The 22,753-nt window shown below is 27.4% G+C and overlaps 1 protein-coding gene across 1 annotated transcript in view; it reads left to right on the top strand.

The window, feature by feature from the left end:
* LOC111630033 (guanylate cyclase 32E-like) overlaps positions 1-22,753 on the top strand; it is an 81,624-nt gene that overhangs the window by 10,887 nt on the left and 47,984 nt on the right. The gene's annotated exons all lie outside the window — the stretch shown is intronic.

Raw genomic sequence — 22,753 nt, 5'->3', positions numbered from 1 at the left:
TGATTACGTTCGTTCACCATAAAAGTTTGTTATATGTATAATAAATTTTTATGATGAACATACCCAGTAATTATTATTACGTACAATATAATATAATGACTAATTTAATAGAATTTATTTTAACTCACAAGGCAGTAAAAGACCCAAAAGATAGAACACTTTTGTAATTTCTGTTAGTTTGGCCCACCTGTCAGTTGGTAAAACCTCTGACTACTAGTAGGTTCTGGGTTTGCACCTGACCGTGCGGAGTAATTGGGATTAGCCAACTTAGCCTAATTAGGAGCCAGTTTCTCGTAGAAAGTAAGTTTCAAAAGTACTTTATATTATACCGGTACATTAAAGTACCCCAAGATTTTTACAGTTTTGGTCTCAGGATACCTTGAAACGTCGATAAATGCAAAAATTCGGGAGTTTTTTCTGTATGTATGGACATTAGTATGTGTGTGTGGAGGGGGCACGATTTTATTTCACCCTCTTGAAGCTTAATAATTCCTGTGATTTTGTCGAAAATTTCTAAAATTTAGCAGGGAAATTTGTTTATTATGGGGGTTGTTGCTATTAAATTTTGGTGGTTAAAGGTCGACGGTATGGGGAGATAATGGGGGTCGATTTTACTGGTTATTAGCATTTACAATTTTTTTTTTTTTTATAAAACCCGTCCCTACCCTCAAAATTAAGCTTTTTATATTTTTAACTATTATAAAATGGCAAAAAGTTTTTAATAATAAAATATGGTAACAGATGTCGCCACCAAATGTTGCCAGGAAAGTTAATCAACTCTTTGCTGGATTTTTAACCATTTGTTTAACCTTTAAAAACGGATATTTGACGATTATTTTGAAGTTACTCTTCACTTTTATCAATTTGGAATAAGATCCGCATTAAACTTATACAAATTTTGATCGAGGAATTATACTTTGCTAACCTTATAAGCTTGATTTTGAATTCATTATAACAGGATATATATAAGAATCATAAGCATATTAGTTTGATTTAAAAATATATGACGAAAGAATGATGTAAACAATAATGTCATTCTTTACGTCATTCTGTCGTAAATCTACGTAGGAACCACTTGTGATTATTTAAAGATGGAATAATTTAAAATTTATTCTCTTATCACTGTTATATTTTAGTTGTAGTTATATCATCTTTAATCTCGAGAACGGAGTTAGATACATGAAAATAAAGACCAGATATAGAAAGCTTAAGGGCAGGAGGCTCCAAGTAACAATATACGAACTTCTGGTCTATACAGGTAGTCACATGATTTCAATTCAAAACTTCCCCCGAAAGAAGTTAGATGACTGGCACGACTCTGTTGTTATCAGGAAAAGTATGATGTACAGGGGCAAGACACTAATTTGAGGTGGAGAACATATATTTTAAATTAAATAATATCATAGTTAACATTCTGCTAATGTTCGAATTGAAACTTTTACAACTGTTTCATTAAAATATGCAGACGAAACAGCGGGCTGATCAATTTTTAAATGATAATTTTATAAAATATTCACAAAAGGCAAATTGGAGTTAGTAAACGTTTCATTACAACAACCACAACAACAATGAAGATTTTTTAATCGATTTTATAGAGAAAATTTCACGAATTTCGATTACATTTGAGTATTATTCGAGCTCGAATTATCCATAAATTCGTAAAATTCCACGTATAAAATTTTGCTATTTATTTTGATATATTCTTTGAGGATCTTCCATTGTAAACCGTGTAATTCTTTTTTTACATAATCTTAACATAAGTTTATAAGTAAAACTTCAATTAAACATATTCTAAACACAATTTTAAATTGTATAGTTGAAAATAATTAATAAATTGCTAAGATAGAAAGGGCAAACATTCCATAAAACCAACGTACATCTTCTATTTAATTGATGCGTGTTGACCGTTCTTAATCTTAATTTTTAATTATTTAACACTTCCAGAATTAATTTTTTACATTTATTTAATAATAATTTTTAAAATAAACCCACATAATTCTACTTCAATATAATATCATTTTATATTGTACTATACAAGTCACATTTTTTACTATAATGGACTTTAATTTTCTTTCGGTCTACGATTGAAAGTAGGTCAAAAAGAATTTTAAAAATTCAATTTTGAACATTTATTTTCATAAAAATAAAATTTTCAACATTACCTTTTTACTTAATTAAATAATAATAAACATCATTAATTTATTCATCTAATTTTTGAGTTCTTAATTAAATTTTCAAAAAATAAATAAATTTTACATAAAATTAAACTGAAAAAAATTATATATTTGTATTAAAACTTATTTAATTAATTTAAATAATTAGTAATTAATTATCTCAAGTGTATTTTTAAAGCAGTTTAATAAATTAGTAATAAATAAATAAATATGCTCTCGGAACAAATTAAAAAATAATTTTAATGAATTTTTTAATGTGGAAACGTTTTTATATGTATAAATATCAAATTTTTAGAAAGTATTTTATGCTTAAATGATGACTTTTCTTTTGAATTTTTGACTCGTCAATATATATAAAAAAGAAAAAAAGCATTTAGAAGTGATGAAACTTTGATAAGGGATGCTGGATGTAGGAGGATTTTTATTGAAAATTCATGCAATTTAATAGAATTTACTAAAAAACTCATATCGACACGTTATGAATGTCAAATATTTTTCTATCCACTACTATATAAATCGGTTAGAAAAATATTTGGAGTCAATGCACTCTCCTATAAAGATTCATATAAGATTCATACCGAAATTATTGAATTATTTACAGAGTTAACTCGTGATAAATTTGAATCTTACCCTATTGATAGAATGACACGATTCCCCAGTAAATAATCCAAAAAAAGTTTCATTTCATAATAAAAAAAAATATATTTTAATTTTAGAATAAATTCCAAGCTCTTCGATTTTTGCACCTCTAATGCTTTTCGTATATACACCACAGTATAATATATAACTTCAAAGTCACTTTTAAACTTATATATTATACTTTCGCGTATAAAAATATTATAAATAATAAAAAGATATTGATTTTTTTGTTGTAATAAAAAATATTTTATGCATTTATCTTTGTATTGATACAATAGTATAAGATGAGAATTTTGTGTAAGTCCTCTTCAGTGTCTTCAATACTCGATGTTGCCCCCATATAAATACTTTAAATTATTTTTTAGGAGATAAATTTGAAGTCGAGTAGTTTATATTTGTTAAATTTTAATTCATTAATTTATATTCTAGTGATTTGTGTTCATTCATTTANAATCGGAGCCTCCTACTCCTAAGGTTTTCATATCTGGTCTCGTCTTTCTTCTAACTAACTCCATTGTCGAGAAGAAGGAAAGATGGACGACAGCGGGGAATTATCGGTCTACAATTTTTTCAAATTGCAGCCAAATAATTATTAATGGTAAACAGGTCTAGAAGCATGCAATTTAATTTAAAAATTTCTTTGATAACTTGAGAAAAACAGGAGGAATAAAGAGTGACTCCGATAAATCAAAAAATTACGCTTTACGCTCGTACTCTCCCCCTGTCAATGTGTCCAGCAGTGTTCGAATGGATAAAACTACTAAACACCGTAGTTGGTGTGGGTTCGATTCTTATCAGGGGGCTGGCCAATGTGGAGTTTTTTGGGTTTTCTTCACGTGTCTAACATTAGACACGTGAAGAAAACATGTGACTTTCTACGGGACCTTTCCATTTGTTGCATTTCCTTATTCCAACGATCGAACTTATTGTTTTATGCAACTGGGAGAAATTTCTTCTTACACATATTGAAAATCTGCAACGTAGAAAACTTCACACGGGTGATAAATTGATTTAACGCATCATTATTATTTTTAGAAGTGAAATTATTTACTTTACGTATTATCGCATCGAATTTATTACTGCATGTAAATTAACCGAGAATACAATTAGGTCAAAATTTTAATTATACAAATGCTTTTAAAATTATTATTTACGTTATTAATTACAAAGAAAAAAATAATAATAATAGAAAATTAAAATGTACAATTCATCTTCATTTAAGAATTTATTCCCATTTTTTTTTTTTAAGAATTTCGACATTCTTAATTCTTCTTCGAACAATTTGAGGAGTAAATACAGTAATTTGAATACTTAATATTTTTATATTCTAAATTTTATTTCAATTATAAAGTAATTTACGTACAATACCTTATACAATATTTTAAAAATTATACTTTAACGTTAAACGTTTTAAAAAATGTTACATTAAATCTGTTCCAAAACAGACGTTTAAACTTATTCTGGAATAAATTATATGTAAAAGTGTGTCGCCAATGTGAAGCTGATATTGACACCGCGCAATCGATAATAATATCGTGTCAGTTAGTGCAGCGTAAAACAAGATGAAGTCTTAAACAAAATGTAATTTCAAATATAAATTTTTAAAATATTTTAAAATAAAACTAAAAAAAAAAAGAGAGAGAAAAAATATAAATAAGATTCTCCGGATGAGGGATGAAAATTTTAATTAACTTCTAATACCCGGTAATGGATTGTGTGTTGCACAGTAACCAAAATTTGAATATAGATTTTACATTTCCGGCTCTGTTATATGTAATAGAAGAAAAGTATGGCCATCGGTCAAAAAAATGACCCCAGAGTTTTTACATTTTTGGACTCTCGGAACCTTAAAACGTCGAGAAATGCAAAAAAAAAAAAAAAAATTCGGGGATTTTTTCCCTATCTATGGATGTTTGTGTGGGGGCACGATTTTGTTCGCCCTATTTGAAGCTTAATAATTCCCGTGCTTTTTGTCGAAAATTACTGAAATTTTACAGGGAGGTTTGTGTATTAGGGGCATAGATGCTATTAAATTTTGGTGGTTAAAGGTCGACGGGTTGAGGAGATAAAGGGAGTCGTGTGTCGTATCTCGAATAAGGCCGGGTTTAATGAGATTTTACTCGTTATTAACATTTACAAATTTTTATAAAACCCATCAAAAATTAAGCTTTTTGTCATTTTATAATAATTAAATAATATAAAAAGTTTTTAATAATAAAATATCGTAACGGATGGAGCCACACACGCAGTTTTAAATGTTGCCAGGAAAGTTAAGCAACTCGTTGTTGGATCTTTTTTAATGATTGAATTACTGTTTTTTTGTTTATAAAATTATTTCTTACACTGTGATAAACTTGTACAGTATAAGAAACATTTTGTTAATGTCAAATTTTCCTTTATAGTAATCACACAATATTAATACATTGTGTGCTGTATATAGTAACATGTTTTAATATAATATGGACAGATTCATTTGATCCAGTTGTTCTTGTATATAATCAAGACTCTACTCCTGTATCGATAATAATATTCGGTATAAAATATCAGTTCGGAAGAGGAAATTGTCGAATCGTAAATAGTTTATGGCATGTATAAAATAAGTGTCGTATGTTGCCAAGAATAAGAATTCTGAACGATTAAAGGCCGTACATCAAGAATTAGAGTTATAAATTAACCAATTATATTTCACTTTAGTATTTAAAAACGAATTCTCGAGCGCCATTTGTATTACGTAAATGTCAATTCACGCGGATTTTATTAATTAATTTGATTTAGATTCAATTTGTGGCGCGTACAGAAAAACGGAAGTAGTATCTTACCCGCACGCGCATCGAAATCTAATTGATTCGTGTGGTGACGTTCATTGACGTCAGGCGATTTCCGCGCCACTAACTTCCAAATCGGTAGTCCTGTCTCTGATTGGTCGAGCCGTCCACTTTCTTTAACACAGAAAGTATAAGGCTGTCTTGTTCGGCAACCGGTGTAATTTTGAGTTCGAAATTCTGTTCGTGAACCGAATTATTCGAAAAGCGATACGATTATACGATTTCATGAGAACACATCGTTTTGGGGGGTTTGTGTTTGAATTTTCTACAATTTATGATCGTTGTGCATTGTTTTCCATTTTCGCTTATAGTGATTGACCCCATTGTGGGTCGGCCCCTCCTGCAATGATGTAGAAATGTATAATTAAATTATTTTAAATGGATTTTCTCCCTTATCGATGGAAATCATCGAGCAACGACGAAAATAAACAAGGAAAAATTTTGAAATTCTCACATAAATTTAGAATTTTTCACTATTTATTATTTTTATTTAACGAAATTTTAAAAATATATATTTAAAATTTAATTTTTATTTTTTATTTTTAGATACTAAAATAGCTTCGAATGTAAATATTTTTGCATTCCTTATGTTTACCTTATCAATAATCATCACATAAATTAGTAATGGAGTTAAATTCCCATTTCAATTAAAATTCACTCAAGGAACATTAGGAAATAATATATGATACATAATGGATCTTAAAGGGTGGATAAATCAATTTATAAATATTCTATTAAAATTACTACAACATATTTCGTCGTTAACTTCTGTATTTCAATCGTAATAAATTGTTAAAGTCAAAATTTCCTTTTTGGTAATTGATACATGATCTATCAAATACGTTACTAAGTACAGTACATATTTATAGAGTAAAAACTATAAATTATTTTTCAGCAGCCATTTTCTAAACTTCTCCTTTGCTAGAGATGAAAACTCATGCTCACACATACACATCTTAATTCATTGGACTGTAATTTGAAAAAAATGTAGACCCTATAAATTCCCACTACAATGTCTATAAGAACTTCTAATTCAAACCGAAATTCACGTTATTTCAATTCAAAAATTTTCATTTAAAAGGTGTTAGATGACCGGCACGACTCTATTGTTAAAGGAAAAGCATGGTGTACTGGGGCAAGACATTATTAATTTGAGATGGAGAGCATATATTTGAAATTAAATAAATTTAAAATATGATTAAAAATTGCAATCCTACATTGTGACGGTTTCGCAATAAACAATTGCTCGTTCTTTAATAGTCTTTTATTTTAAGAATTGTATAGGAGGTCGGAGTCATCTTCGTAGGAAAATAATCGGATCCTTCACATCTCATCATAAACGAAGTTACGATAGTGACAGAGATTTGCGAAATATTTGGAGAAAATGCAATAAAAATTGCTGATTTTCTACGAAACAAAAATTCTGGACAATTTTTTTTTCGTAAAAATATTCCAAACAACCCTTTTTCGTTCTATCGATTCTGTCAAAGAGAATTCGCTTGATTTCCCCAAAGGAACATTGAATTTCCTAAGCAGTAGAAGTTTCAAAAATTATTTTAATATTTAAAATTAATTTTCGACTTGTCAACTTACGTGATAAGTCATTAAGAAAAATTCCAGCAATCAGTTGCTTAACTTTACCGGCAACGTTTAAAACAGCATGTGTGATGTCATCTGTTATTAATATTTTTATATTCTAAATTTTATTTCAATTATAAAGTAATTTACGTACAATACCTTATACAATATTTTAAAAATTATACTTTAACGTTAAACGTTTTAAAAAATGTTACATTAAATCTGTTCCAAAACAGACGTTTAAACTTATTCTGGAATAAATTATATGTAAAAGTGTGTCGCCAATGTGAAGCTGATATTGACACCGCGCAATCGATAATAATATCGTGTCAGTTAGTGCAGCGTAAAACAAGATGAAGTCTTAAACAAAATGTAATTTCAAATATAAATTTTTAAAATATTTTAAAATAAAACTAAAAAAAAAGAGAGAGAAAAAATATAAATAAGATTCTCCGGATGAGGGATGAAAATTTTAATTAACTTCTAATACCCGGTAATGGATTGTGTGTTGCACAGTAACCAAAATTTGAATATAGATTTTACATTTCCGGCTCTGTTATATGTAATAGAAGAAAAGTATGGCCATCGGTCAAAAAAATGACCCCAGAGTTTTTACATTTTTGGACTCTCGGAACCTTAAAACGTCGAGAAATGCAAAAAAAAAAAAAAAAAAAAAAATTCGGGGATTTTTTCCCTATCTATGGATGTTTGTGTGGGGGCACGATTTTGTTCGCCCTATTTGAAGCTTAATAATTCCCGTGCTTTTTGTCGAAAATTACTGAAATTTTACAGGGAGGTTTGTGTATTAGGGGCATAGATGCTATTAAATTTTGGTGGTTAAAGGTCGACGGGTTGAGGAGATAAAGGGAGTCGTGTGTCGTATCTCGAATAAGGCCGGGTTTAATGAGATTTTACTCGTTATTAACATTTACAAATTTTTATAAAACCCATCAAAAATTAAGCTTTTTGTCATTTTATAATAATTAAATAATATAAAAAGTTTTTAATAATAAAATATCGTAACGGATGGAGCCACACACGCAGTTTTAAATGTTGCCAGGAAAGTTAAGCAACTCGTTGTTGGATCTTTTTTAATGATTGAATTACTGTTTTTTTGTTTATAAAATTATTTCTTACACTGTTATAAACTTGTACAGTATAAGAAACATTTTGTTAATGTCAAATTTTCCTTTATAGTAATCACACAATATTAATACATTGTGTGCTGTATATAGTAACATGTTTTAATATAATATGGACAGATTCATTTGATCCATTTGTTCTTGTATATAATCAAGACTCTACTCCTGTATCGATAATAATATTCGGTATAAAATATCAGTTCGGAAGAGGAAATTGTCGAATCGTAAATAGTTTATGGCATGTATAAAATAAGTGTCGTATGTTGCCAAGAATAAGAATTCTGAACGATTAAAGGCCGTACATCAAGAATTAGAGTTATAAATTAACCAATTATATTTCACTTTAGTATTTAAAAACGAATTCTCGAGCGCCATTTGTATTACGTNACTATTATAAAATGGCAAAAAGTTTTTAATAATAAAATATGGTAACAGATGTCGCCACCAAATGTTGCCAGGAAAGTTAATCAACTCTTTGCTGGATTTTTAACCATTTGTTTAACCTTTAAAAACGGATATTTGACGATTATTTTGAAGTTACTCTTCACTTTTATCAATTTGGAATAAGATCCGCATTAAACTTATACAAATTTTGATCGAGGAATTATACTTTGCTAACCTTATAAGCTTGATTTTGAATTCATTATAACAGGATATATATAAGAATCATAAGCATATTAGTTTGATTTAAAAATATATGACGAAAGAATGATGTAAACAATAATGTCATTCTTTACGTCATTCTGTCGTAAATCTACGTAGGAACCACTTGTGATTATTTAAAGATGGAATAATTTAAAATTTATTCTCTTATCACTGTTATATTTTAGTTGTAGTTATATCATCTTTAATCTCGAGAACGGAGTTAGATACATGAAAATAAAGACCAGATATAGAAAGCTTAAGGGCAGGAGGCTCCAAGTAACAATATACGAACTTCTGGTCTATACAGGTAGTCACATGATTTCAATTCAAAACTTCCCCCGAAAGAAGTTAGATGACTGGCACGACTCTGTTGTTATCAGGAAAAGTATGATGTACAGGGGCAAGACACTAATTTGAGGTGGAGAACATATATTTTAAATTAAATAATATCATAGTTAACATTCTGCTAATGTTCGAATTGAAACTTTTACAACTGTTTCATTAAAATATGCAGACGAAACAGCGGGCTGATCAATTTTTAAATGATAATTTTATAAAATATTCACAAAAGGCAAATTGGAGTTAGTAAACGTTTCATTACAACAACCACAACAACAATGAAGATTTTTTAATCGATTTTATAGAGAAAATTTCACGAATTTCGATTACATTTGAGTATTATTCGAGCTCGAATTATCCATAAATTCGTAAAATTCCACGTATAAAATTTTGCTATTTATTTTGATATATTCTTTGAGGATCTTCCATTGTAAACCGTGTAATTCTTTTTTTACATAATCTTAACATAAGTTTATAAGTAAAACTTCAATTAAACATATTCTAAACACAATTTTAAATTGTATAGTTGAAAATAATTAATAAATTGCTAAGATAGAAAGGGCAAACATTCCATAAAACCAACGTACATCTTCTATTTAATTGATGCGTGTTGACCGTTCTTAATCTTAATTTTTAATTATTTAACACTTCCAGAATTAATTTTTTACATTTATTTAATAATAATTTTTAAAATAAACCCACATAATTCTACTTCAATATAATATCATTTTATATTGTACTATACAAGTCACATTTTTTACTATAATGGACTTTAATTTTCTTTCGGTCTACGATTGAAAGTAGGTCAAAAAGAATTTTAAAAATTCAATTTTGAACATTTATTTTCATAAAAATAAAATTTTCAACATTACCTTTTTACTTAATTAAATAATAATAAACATCATTAATTTATTCATCTAATTTTTGAGTTCTTAATTAAATTTTCAAAAAATAAATAAATTTTACATAAAATTAAACTGAAAAAAATTATATATTTGTATTAAAACTTATTTAATTAATTTAAATAATTAGTAATTAATTATCTCAAGTGTATTTTTAAAGCAGTTTAATAAATTAGTAATAAATAAATAAATATGCTCTCGGAACAAATTAAAAAATAATTTTAATGAATTTTTTAATGTGGAAACGTTTTTATATGTATAAATATCAAATTTTTAGAAAGTATTTTATGCTTAAATGATGACTTTTCTTTTGAATTTTTGACTCGTCAATATATATAAAAAAGAAAAAAAGCATTTAGAAGTGATGAAACTTTGATAAGGGATGCTGGATGTAGGAGGATTTTTATTGAAAATTCATGCAATTTAATAGAATTTACTAAAAAACTCATATCGACACGTTATGAATGTCAAATATTTTTCTATCCACTACTATATAAATCGGTTAGAAAAATATTTGGAGTCAATGCACTCTCCTATAAAGATTCATATAAGATTCATACCGAAATTATTGAATTATTTACAGAGTTAACTCGTGATAAATTTGAATCTTACCCTATTGATAGAATGACACGATTCCCCAGTAAATAATCCAAAAAAAGTTTCATTTCATAATAAAAAAAAATATATTTTAATTTTAGAATAAATTCCAAGCTCTTCGATTTTTGCACCTCTAATGCTTTTCGTATATACACCACAGTATAATATATAACTTCAAAGTCACTTTTAAACTTATATATTATACTTTCGCGTATAAAAATATTATAAATAATAAAAAGATATTGATTTTTTTGTTGTAATAAAAAATATTTTATGCATTTATCTTTGTATTGATACAATAGTATAAGATGAGAATTTTGTGTAAGTCCTCTTCAGTGTCTTCAATACTCGATGTTGCCCCCATATAAATACTTTAAATTATTTTTTAGGAGATAAATTTGAAGTCGAGTAGTTTATATTTGTTAAATTTTAATTCATTAATTTATATTCTAGTGATTTGTGTTCATTCATTTAATCGGTCTTTATAAACAATAGTGGTAAATTGGTTTCATTTTAAAACAATTAATTGAGCTCCTTTAATTAATCTATGAGAAAACTAATTGAAAATGATAGATTTTGGCTTTAAATTCTATCCAAAATTAGCTTATACAATATTTTAGAAGTCCAATTTATTATTATAAATAAAATAAATTGTGTGATGTCCCGAATAAATGAAGAAGAATCTTTCTCATTTCTCATTATTGAGGATTATTGAGATTCCTTCCTCATCTAACACAGAAGAAAACTCTTTGTTTTTTCATGAATTTTCTCACGATTTTGTTATTATTAAATTTAATATATACTAATTTATTAAAATGTAAAGAATGGTTAAGCATCGAATTATTATAGATGCGAATAAAGGATTAATGTACAATTTGGTTACATAATTTACACTTGATCCATTTAAAACGATTAATATTTGTAATTTTATTGAAATTTTATTCATTTTTAAAAGGAAATTGAAAATTTAATAAATAAAATACATAAATTTCAATCTTCTGGCTTATTTTAAGACAATTTTGTCGATTAAATTATGAAATAATTATCAAAATCTTTTCCTAGAAAACAGATTAATCTCGAGAACTGTATTAGATAAATTAAAGTTAAGAGAAATACAGAAATTTTAGGGGCAGGAGGCTCCGATTAACTATATAAAAACTTCCATTTTAGATCGTAAATTAGGTAATTTTAATTCAAAAATTCCCCCCAACGGATACATGATCGGCACGACTTCACTGTTAGCAGGAAAAGTATGATGTACTGGGGCAAGACACTACTAATTTGAGGTGGAGAGCATATATTTTAAATTAAATACATTAAAAATATGATTAAAAATTGCAGCCCGGCGGCATTGTGACCGTGTCACAATAAATAAGTGCTCGTTACAAGTTTACTTTTCTTTGTAGCCATTTCTTTTACATAAGATAATAATAAATACAATCAGGTATATAATCATATTTATTATTATCGTCTGATGTAATCGAATGCGTTCTGTTACGCATCGTTTTACATAAAACGAAACATATTATCTGCAATTATTTAGGAAAAATATTATTATGAAGCACATAATAACTTTAGGAGCCATACATTTTACTTTCCGATTCTGTTATATAACAGAGGGAAAGTATGGCCATCGGTCAAAAAATTACCTCCAAGATTTTTACAATTTTGGAATCGAGGACGTCCAGAAATGCAAAAAAATTAGGGATTTTTTTCCATGTATGTATGATGTTAGCGTATGTGAGGGGACGTTTTTGTTCACCCTGTTTAAAGCTTAATAACTCTTGTGCTTTTTATCGACAATTTCTGAAATTTTGCAGGGAAATTTATATATTAGGGGAATTTATGCTATTAAATTTTGGAGGTTAAAGGTCGAGGAGGTAGTGAGATAAAGGGGGTCGCGCTTATCTCCAGTAGGTCGGACTTAAAGACGATTTTACTGGTTATTAGCGTTTATAATTTTTTTTTATAAAACTCATCCTTACCCACAAAATTAATCTTTTTGCCATTTTTATACGTAATTTTATAATTCGACACTACTTATTTATTATATTTAGTTCTTTGTTTGGGCTGGAAGACGAGTTTTTTCTCTTTGTTTTTGTCGCCTGAATTTGAAAATATTACTTGTTGTATCTCAGTTTATACATTGAAAACCATAAATTCCTTTGCTCCAATATCTAACCGAAGAGATGAATTTGATATTGCTCTTCTCTGACTCTCACTCTCTTCCATAGAATTAATATTTGTATTTTTAGAATAGTAACAAATATATAAAGTTTTGAATAAACTACAGTATTTAAAATCAAAATATCTTATACTGAAAATTTAATAATTTGTTTATATTTAAAACTTACATCGGGGTCATAAAACGAAAACCGATCTGACAGAATCAAAACATCTGTTTTGAGACGTAGTATCTGTACGTACAGACAAATTGACAGCGGAAACTAATCAAGAATTTACAAAATTTATGGAGTCGATATTATAAAATAGTTTACGATGTCAACTTTATGAAATTTCATGTTTTATGTTTCATCCGTTCAATACGAAAAAATGAAAAAAAGATTGTCGTATTCTTATATATTTCATCAATTAAAAATATTCTTAAAACGAGCAAAAATCATTATGATATGTTCACAATGTCGGGATGCACGTTTAATTTAAAAATATATGCTCTCCACCTCAAATCAATGTCTTGCCCCTGAAACATCATACTTTTCCTGTTAACAAGAAAATCATGCCGGTCATCTATGTAACTCCGTTCTGGGGAAATTTTTGAATTGAAATCACGTGGCTTCCATTGTATATCGAATGTTTATATACAGTTAATCGGGAACTTCTGCCCCTAAGCTTTCTACAACTGGTCTTGACTTTTATCTATTTAACATCGTTCTCGAGATTAAGGAAGAACAGACAGACGGATGACAGTGGAAATTTATAGGTATACAATTTTTTTCATATTACAGCCCAATCAAAGTGTACGTTTTGAATTATTGTAGACCTATAAAGAAATCCAATTGACTGTTATCTCGAAAAGGACCAATTAAAAGTTCCTACAAGGACCATTTGAACTCGTGAGATTTTTGGAATAACTTTTACACTTTGGTCCTATTCATTTCTTGTGTTGGTGGATCGTATAAACTTTTAGCTTTATTTACAAATTAAAACTCTGTAAACTGCAAAAAATAGTACGATTCACAGTTACAGACAAAATTTTACATTTAAATGACTAGAAAATTTGACAAGCATGGCTCTTTATTTAGATCTTATACTAACTTAATATAAACAGAAATAAATTTTTAACAGACATTTTGCTTTTTTGAACATCCAATTTTAGCATCATCATCATCTACGAATAGATTAAGCTCATTCTCCATCTTCCTTCCTGTCGGTTGATACCTAAGAACAGCTTGGAATAATCTATTTACTGCTATTCTGTTAACATACTGTAGCCAATTATATTTGTATTCTTGTATTTCTGACCTTCGGCCTTTCTCTTACGTTATACTTTCTCGAATGGTCCCAATTTTATAATTATATTCAAATTTTTGAGCCTATCTACAAACGCTTAAACGAAACTTGTATGTTTTATCAGTCATAAAATATTAAAAACAGTTTTTATGTAAAGCAGTCACTCGAATTTTTAATTTATCACTTATAAAAAGTATAAAAACAATTCCGATGCTTTTAATACTTTTTAAATCGTCATAAAATTCTCCCCTTTTTTTATCGAGTAGACCCACTTCTATCTTCTCTCCGGTTTGATGATGACTCTTTATTCCTTCTCTACTGTAATTTTTTGGATTTAATGTGTAATAAACTAAATAAATAATTGTTTCTAATTGCTTAATAACGACATTACCTTATAAATTTCACCTAAAAAATAGGTTCTGTTCGTAAGGATGACAATGTTTCTCTTTAACAATTATAATTATTGACGTTATTTGTGGAAAAATATAAAAGAAAATCAAATAAAATGGCATTAAAAGTATTTAATATTGACAATTAATACATTTTACAGCTTTATAATAAATAAACAGCAGCATATATTGAGGTAATAATAATGTCAATAATGATGAAAAAAGTGACAATATTTAATAGAAAAATCATCTTTTTATCGATAGATTAAGATGGAAAAATGTCGGTTATGACCTATAAATTTTAAATTCTAAGAATAAATGATTTATTTAATATTTTCTTAAGAATTTATTCTTCATTTAAATGTTATTTTAACCTACTTTCGACACGAAAAGTACTTCAATATATATTTTTTAAAAATCTTTTCTTCTTCTTTCAATCAATTTTTCATTAGCGAATGAATTCTGATGGATTTTTAATAAAACACTTTAAGGCGAATCAATTAATTTATTAAATATTATTCTAAAAATTTACATAATTTCTATATCGATTGCTCTTTTCTAATTTTTTTTTTCTTTTAACGTTCTACNAATTTTTATGATGAACATACCCAGTAATTATTATTACGTACAATATAATATAATGACTAATTTAATAGAATTTATTTTAACTCACAAGGCAGTAAAAGACCCAAAAGATAGAACACTTTTGTAATTTCTGTTAGTTTGGCCCACCTGTCAGTTGGTAAAACCTCTGACTACTAGTAGGTTCTGGGTTGCACCTGACCGTGCGGAGTAATTGGGATTAGCCAACTTAGCCTAATTAGGAGCCAGTTTCTCGTAGAAAGTAAGTTTCAAAAGTACTTTATATTATACCGGTACATTAAAGTACCCCAAGATTTTTACAGTTTTGGTCTCAGGATACCTTGAAACGTCGATAAATGCAAAAATTCGGGAGTTTTTTCTGTATGTATGGACATTAGTATGTGTGTGTGGAGGGGGCACGATTTTATTTCACCCTCTTGAAGCTTAATAATTCCTGTGATTTTGTCGAAAATTTCTAAAATTTAGCAGGGAAATTTGTTTATTATGGGGGTTGTTGCTATTAAATTTTGGTGGTTAAAGGTCGACGGTATGGGGAGATAATGGGGGTCGATTTTACTGGTTATTAGCATTTACAATTTTTTTTTGTTTTATAAAACCCGTCCCTACCCTCAAAATTAAGCTTTTTATATTTTTAACTATTATAAAATGCAAAAAGTTTTTAATAATAAAATATGGTAACAGATGTCGCCACCAAATGTTGCCAGGAAAGTTAATCAACTCTTTGCTGGATTTTTAACCATTTGTTTAACCTTTAAAAACGGATATTTGACGATTATTTTGAAGTTACTCTTCACTTTTATCAATTTGGAATAAGATCCGCATTAAACTTATACAAATTTTGATCGAGGAATTATACTTTGCTAACCTTATAAGCTTGATTTTGAATTCATTATAACAGGATATATATAAGAATCATAAGCATATTAGTTTGATTTAAAAATATATGACGAAAGAATGATGTAAACAATAATGTCATTCTTTACGTCATTCTGTCGTAAATCTACGTAGGAACCACTTGTGATTATTTAAAGATGGAATAATTTAAAATTTATTCTCTTATCACTGTTATATTTTAGTTGTAGTTATATCATCTTTAATCTCGAGAACGGAGTTAGATACATGAAAATAAAGACCAGATATAGAAAGCTTAAGGGCAGGAGGCTCCAAGTAACAATATACGAACTTCTGGTCTATACAGGTAGTCACATGATTTCAATTCAAAACTTCCCCCGAAAGAAGTTAGATGACTGGCACGACTCTGTTGTTATCAGGAAAAGTATGATGTACAGGGGCAAGACACTAATTTGAGGTGGAGAACATATATTTTAAATTAAATAATATCATAGTTAACATTCTGCTAATGTTCGAATTGAAACTTTTACAACTGTTTCATTAAAATATGCAGACGAAACAGCGGGCTGATCAATTTTTAAATGATAATTTTATAAAATATTCACAAAAGGCAAATTGGAGTTAGTAAACGTTTCATTACAACAACCACAACAACAATGAAGATTTTTTAATCGATTTTATAGAGAAAATTTCACGAATTTCGATTACATTTGAGTATTATTCGAGCTCGAATTATCCATAAATTCGTAAAATTCCACGTATAAAATTTTGCTATTTATTTTGATATATTCTTTGAGGATCTTCCATTGTAAACCGTGTAATTCTTTTTTTACATAATCTTAACATAAGTTTATAAGTAAAACTTCAATTAAACATATTCTAAACACAATTTTAAATTGTATAGTTGAAAATAATTAATAAATTGCTAAGATAGAAAGGGCAAACATTCCATAAAACCAACGTACATCTTCTATTTAATTGATGCGTGTTGACCGTTCTTAATCTTAATTTTTAATTATTTAACACTTCCAGAATTAATTTTTTACATTTATTTAATAATAATTTTTAAAATAAACCCACATAATTCTACTTCAATATAATATCATTTTATATTGTACTATACAAGTCACATTTTTTACTATAATGGACTTTAATTTTCTTTCGGTCTACGATTGAAAGTAGGTCAAAAAGAATTTTAAAAATTCAATTTTGAACATTTATTTTCATAAAAATAAAATTTTCAACATTACCTTTTTACTTAATTAAATAATAATAAACATCATTAATTTATTCATCTAATTTTTGAGTTCTTAATTAAATTTTCAAAAAATAAATAAATTTTACATAAAATTAAACTGAAAAAAATTATATATTTGTATTAAAACTTATTTAATTAATTTAAATAATTAGTAATTAATTATCTCAAGTGTATTTTTAAAGCAGTTTAATAAATTAGTAATAAATAAATAAATATGCTCTCGGAACAAATTAAAAAATAATTTTAATGAATTTTTTAATGTGGAAACGTTTTTATATGTATAAATATCAAATTTTTAGAAAGTATTTTATGCTTAAATGATGACTTTTCTTTTGAATTTTTGACTCGTCAATATATATAAAAAAGAAAAAAAGCATTTAGAAGTGATGAAACTTTGATAAGGGATGCTGGATGTAGGAGGATTTTTATTGAAAATTCATGCAATTTAATAGAATTTACTAAAAAACTCATATCGACACGTTATGAATGTCAAATATTTTTCTATCCACTACTATATAAATCGGTTAGAAAAATATTTGGAGTCAATGCACTCTCCTATAAAGATTCATATAAGATTCATACCGAAATTATTGAATTATTTACAGAGTTAACTCGTGATAAATTTGAATCTTACCCTATTGATAGAATGACACGATTCCCCAGTAAATAATCCAAAAAAAGTTTCATTTCATAATAAAAAAAAATATATTTTAATTTTAGAATAAATTCCAAGCTCTTCGATTTTTGCACCTCTAATGCTTTTCGTATATACACCACAGTATAATATATAACTTCAAAGTCACTTTTAAACTTATATATTATACTTTCGCGTATAAAAATATTATAAATAATAAAAAGATATTGATTTTTTTGTTGTAATAAAAAATATTTTATGCATTTATCTTTGTATTGATACAATAGTATAAGATGAGAATTTTGTGTAAGTCCTCTTCAGTGTCTTCAATACTCGATGTTGCCCCCATATAAATACTTTAAATTATTTTTTAGGAGATAAATTTGAAGTCGAGTAGTTTATATTTGTTAAATTTTAATTCATTAATTTATATTCTAGTGATTTGTGTTCATTCATTTAATCGGTCTTTATAAACAATAGTGGTAAATTGGTTTCATTTTAAAACAATTAATTGAGCTCCTTTAATTAATCTATGAGAAAACTAATTGAAAATGATAGATTTTGGCTTTAAATTCTATCCAAAATTAGCTTATACAATATTTTAGAAGTCCAATTTATTATTATAAATAAAATAAATTGTGTGATGTCCCGAATAAATGAAGAAGAATCTTTCTCATTTCTCATTATTGAGGATTATTGAGATTCCTTCCTCATCTAACACAGAAGAAAACTCTTTGTTTTTTCATGAATTTTCTCACGATTTTGTTATTATTAAATTTAATATATACTAATTTATTAAAATGTAAAGAATGGTTAAGCATCGAATTATTATAGATGCGAATAAAGGATTAATGTACAATTTGGTTACATAATTTACACTTGATCCATTTAAAACGATTAATATTTGTAATTTTATTGAAATTTTATTCATTTTTAAAAGGAAATTGAAAATTTAATAAATAAAATACATAAATTTCAATCTTCTGGCTTATTTTAAGACAATTTTGTCGATTAAATTATGAAATAATTATCAAAATCTTTTCCTAGAAAACAGATTAATCTCGAGAACTGTATTAGATAAATTAAAGTGAAGAGAAATACAGAAATTTTAGGGGCAGAAGGCTCCGATTAACTATATAAAAACTTCCATTTTAGATCGTAAATTAGGTAATTTTAATTCAAAAATTCCCCCCAACGGATACATGATCGGCACGACTTCACTGTTAGCAGGAAAAGTATGATGTACTGGGGCAAGACACTACTAATTTGAGGTGGAGAGCATATATTTTAAATTAAATACATTAAAAATATGATTAAAAATTGCAGCCCGGCGGCATTGTGACCGTGTCACAATAAATAAGTGCTCGTTACAAGTTTACTTTTCTTTGTAGCCATTTCTTTTACATAAGATAATAATAAATACAATCAGGTATATAATCATATTTATTATTATCGTCTGATGTAATCGAATGCGTTCTGTTACGCATCGTTTTACATAAAACGAAACATATTATCTGCAATTATTTAGGAAAAATATTATTATGAAGCACATAATAACTTTAGGAGCCATACATTTTACTTTCCGATTCTGTTATATAACAGAGGGAAAGTATGGCCATCGGTCAAAAAATTACCTCCAAGATTTTTACAATTTTGGAATCGAGGACGTCCAGAAATGCAAAAAAATTAGGGATTTTTTTCCATGTATGTATGATGTTAGCGTATGTGAGGGGACGTTTTTGTTCACCCTGTTTAAAGCTTAATAACTCTTGTGCTTTTTATCGACAATTTCTGAAATTTTGCAGGGAAATTTATATATTAGGGGAATTTATGCTATTAAATTTTGGAGGTTAAAGGTCGAGGAGGTAGTGAGATAAAGGGGGTCGCGCTTATCTCCAGTAGGTCGGACTTAAAGACGATTTTACTGGTTATTAGCGTTTATAATTTTTTTTTATAAAACTCATCCTTACCCACAAAATTAATCTTTTTGCCATTTTTATACGTAATTTTATAATTCGACACTACTTATTTATTATATTTAGTTCTTTGTTTGGGCTGGAAGACGAGTTTTTTCTCTTTGTTTTTGTCGCCTGAATTTGAAAATATTACTTGTTGTATCTCAGTTTATACATTGAAAACCATAAATTCCTTTGCTCCAATATCTAACCGAAGAGATGAATTTGATATTGCTCTTCTCTGACTCTCACTCTCTTCCATAGAATTAATATTTGTATTTTTAGAATAGTAACAAATATATAAAGTTTTGAATAAACTACAGTATTTAAAATCAAAATATCTTATACTGAAAATTTAATAATTTGTTTATATTTAAAACTTACATCGGGGTCATAAAACGAAAACCGATCTGACAGAATCAAAACATCTGTTTTGAGACGTAGTATCTGTACGTACAGACAAATTGACAGCGGAAACTAATCAAGAATTTACAAAATTTATGGAGTCGATATTATAAAATAGTTTACGATGTCAACTTTATGAAATTTCATGTTTTATGTTTCATCCATTCAATACGAAAAAATGAAAAAAAGATTGTCGTATTCTTATATATTTCATCAATTAAAAATATTCTTAAAACGAGCAAAAATCATTATGATATGTTCACAATGTCGGGATGCACGTTTAATTTAAAAATATATGCTCTCCACCTCAAATCAATGTCTTGCCCCTGAAACATCATACTTTTCCTGTTAACAAGAAAATCATGCCGGTCATCTATGTAACTCCGTTCTGGGGAAATTTTTGAATTGAAATCACGTGGCTTCCATTGTATATCGAATGTTTATATACAGTTAATCGGGAACTTCTGCCCCTAAGCTTTCTACAACTGGTCTTGACTTTTATCTATTTAACATCGTTCTCGAGATTAAGGAAGAACAGACAGACGGATGACAGTGGAAATTTATAGGTATACAATTTTTTTCATATTACAGCCCAATCAAAGTGTACGTTTTGAATTATTGTAGACCTATAAAGAAATCCAATTGACTGTTATCTCGAAAAGGACCAATTAAAAGTTCCTACCATTTGAACTCGTGAGATTTTTGGAATAACTTTTACACTTTGGTCCTATTCATTTCTTGTGTTGGTGGATCGTATAAACTTTTAGCTTTATTTACAAATTAAAACTCTGTAAACTGCAAAAAATAGTACGATTCACAGTTACAGACAAAATTTTACATTTAAATGACTAGAAAATTTGACAAGCATGGCTCTTTATTTAGATCTTATACTAACTTAATATAAACAGAAATAAATTTTTAACAGACATTTTGCTTTTTTGAACATCCAATTTTAGCATCATCATCATCTACGAATAGATTAAGCTCATTCTCCATCTTCCTTCCTGTCGGTTGATACCTAAGAACAGCTTGGAATAATCTATTTACTGCTATTCTGTTAACATACTGTAGCCAATTATATTTGTATTCTTGTATTTCTGACCTTCGGCCTTTCTCTTACGTTATACTTTCTCGAATGGTCCCAATTTTATAATTATATTCAAATTTTTGAGCCTATCTACAAACGCTTAAACGAAACTTGTATGTTTTATCAGTCATAAAATATTAAAAACAGTTTTTATGTAAAGCAGTCACTCGAATTTTTAATTTATCACTTATAAAAAGTATAAAAACAATTCCGATGCTTTTAATACTTTTTAAATCGTCATAAAATTCTCCCCTTTTTTTATCGAGTAGACCCACTTCTATCTTCTCTCCGGTTTGATGATGACTCTTTATTCCTTCTCTACTGTAATTTTTTGGATTTAATGTGTAATAAACTAAATAAATAATTGTTTCTAATTGCTTAATAACGACATTACCTTATAAATTTCACCTAAAAAATAGGTTCTGTTCGTAAGGATGACAATGTTTCTCTTTAACAATTATAATTATTGACGTTATTTGTGGAAAAATATAAAAGAAAATCAAATAAAATGGCATTAAAAGTATTTAATATTGACAATTAATACATTTTACAGCTTTATAATAAATAAACAGCAGCATATATTGAGGTAATAATAATGTCAATAATGATGAAAAAAGTGACAATATTTAATAGAAAAATCATCTTTTTATCGATAGATTAAGATGGAAAAATGTCGGTTATGACCTATAAATTTTAAATTCTAAGAATAAATGATTTATTTAATATTTTCTTAAGAATTTATTCTTCATTTAAATGTTATTTTAACCTACTTTCGACACGAAAAGTACTTCAATATATATTTTTTAAAAATCTTTTCTTCTTCTTTCAATCAATTTTTCATTAGCGAATGAATTCTGATGGATTTTTAATAAAACACTTTAAGGCGAATCAATTAATTTATTAAATATTATTCTAAAAATTTACATAATTTCTATATCGATTGCTCTTTTCTAATTTTTTTTTTCTTTTAACGTTCTACTCCAAATAATAAGTGAAATTTTCATGTTTATTTTAAAAATAGAAAATTTATTACTTTATTTACTTTAATCTGAAGTATTTTATCTTCCACTTATACTCGTTTATTTGCAACAAAGAGGTGCCTAACCTTTAAATGTTTAACCTTTTTTCTTTTATAAACAACGTCGTTACCATTGAATACCGCTACTTTCTTGCTACTAAATACATATAAAAGTAGTCCATTAATAACTAAAACTGCACATTTTCTATTAAATTTACATTCATTTCTACTTTCTTAAAT

This window comes from Centruroides sculpturatus, unplaced genomic scaffold, assembly GCF_000671375.1.
Source record: "Centruroides sculpturatus isolate CEXI.00-Female unplaced genomic scaffold, Cexi_2.0 scaffold646, whole genome shotgun sequence".
In the NCBI taxonomy this organism is placed as follows: domain Eukaryota; kingdom Metazoa; phylum Arthropoda; class Arachnida; order Scorpiones; family Buthidae; genus Centruroides; species Centruroides sculpturatus.
Note: the sequence above shows the minus strand (reverse complement) of the source record. Positions and strands in the feature narration are given on the sequence as shown.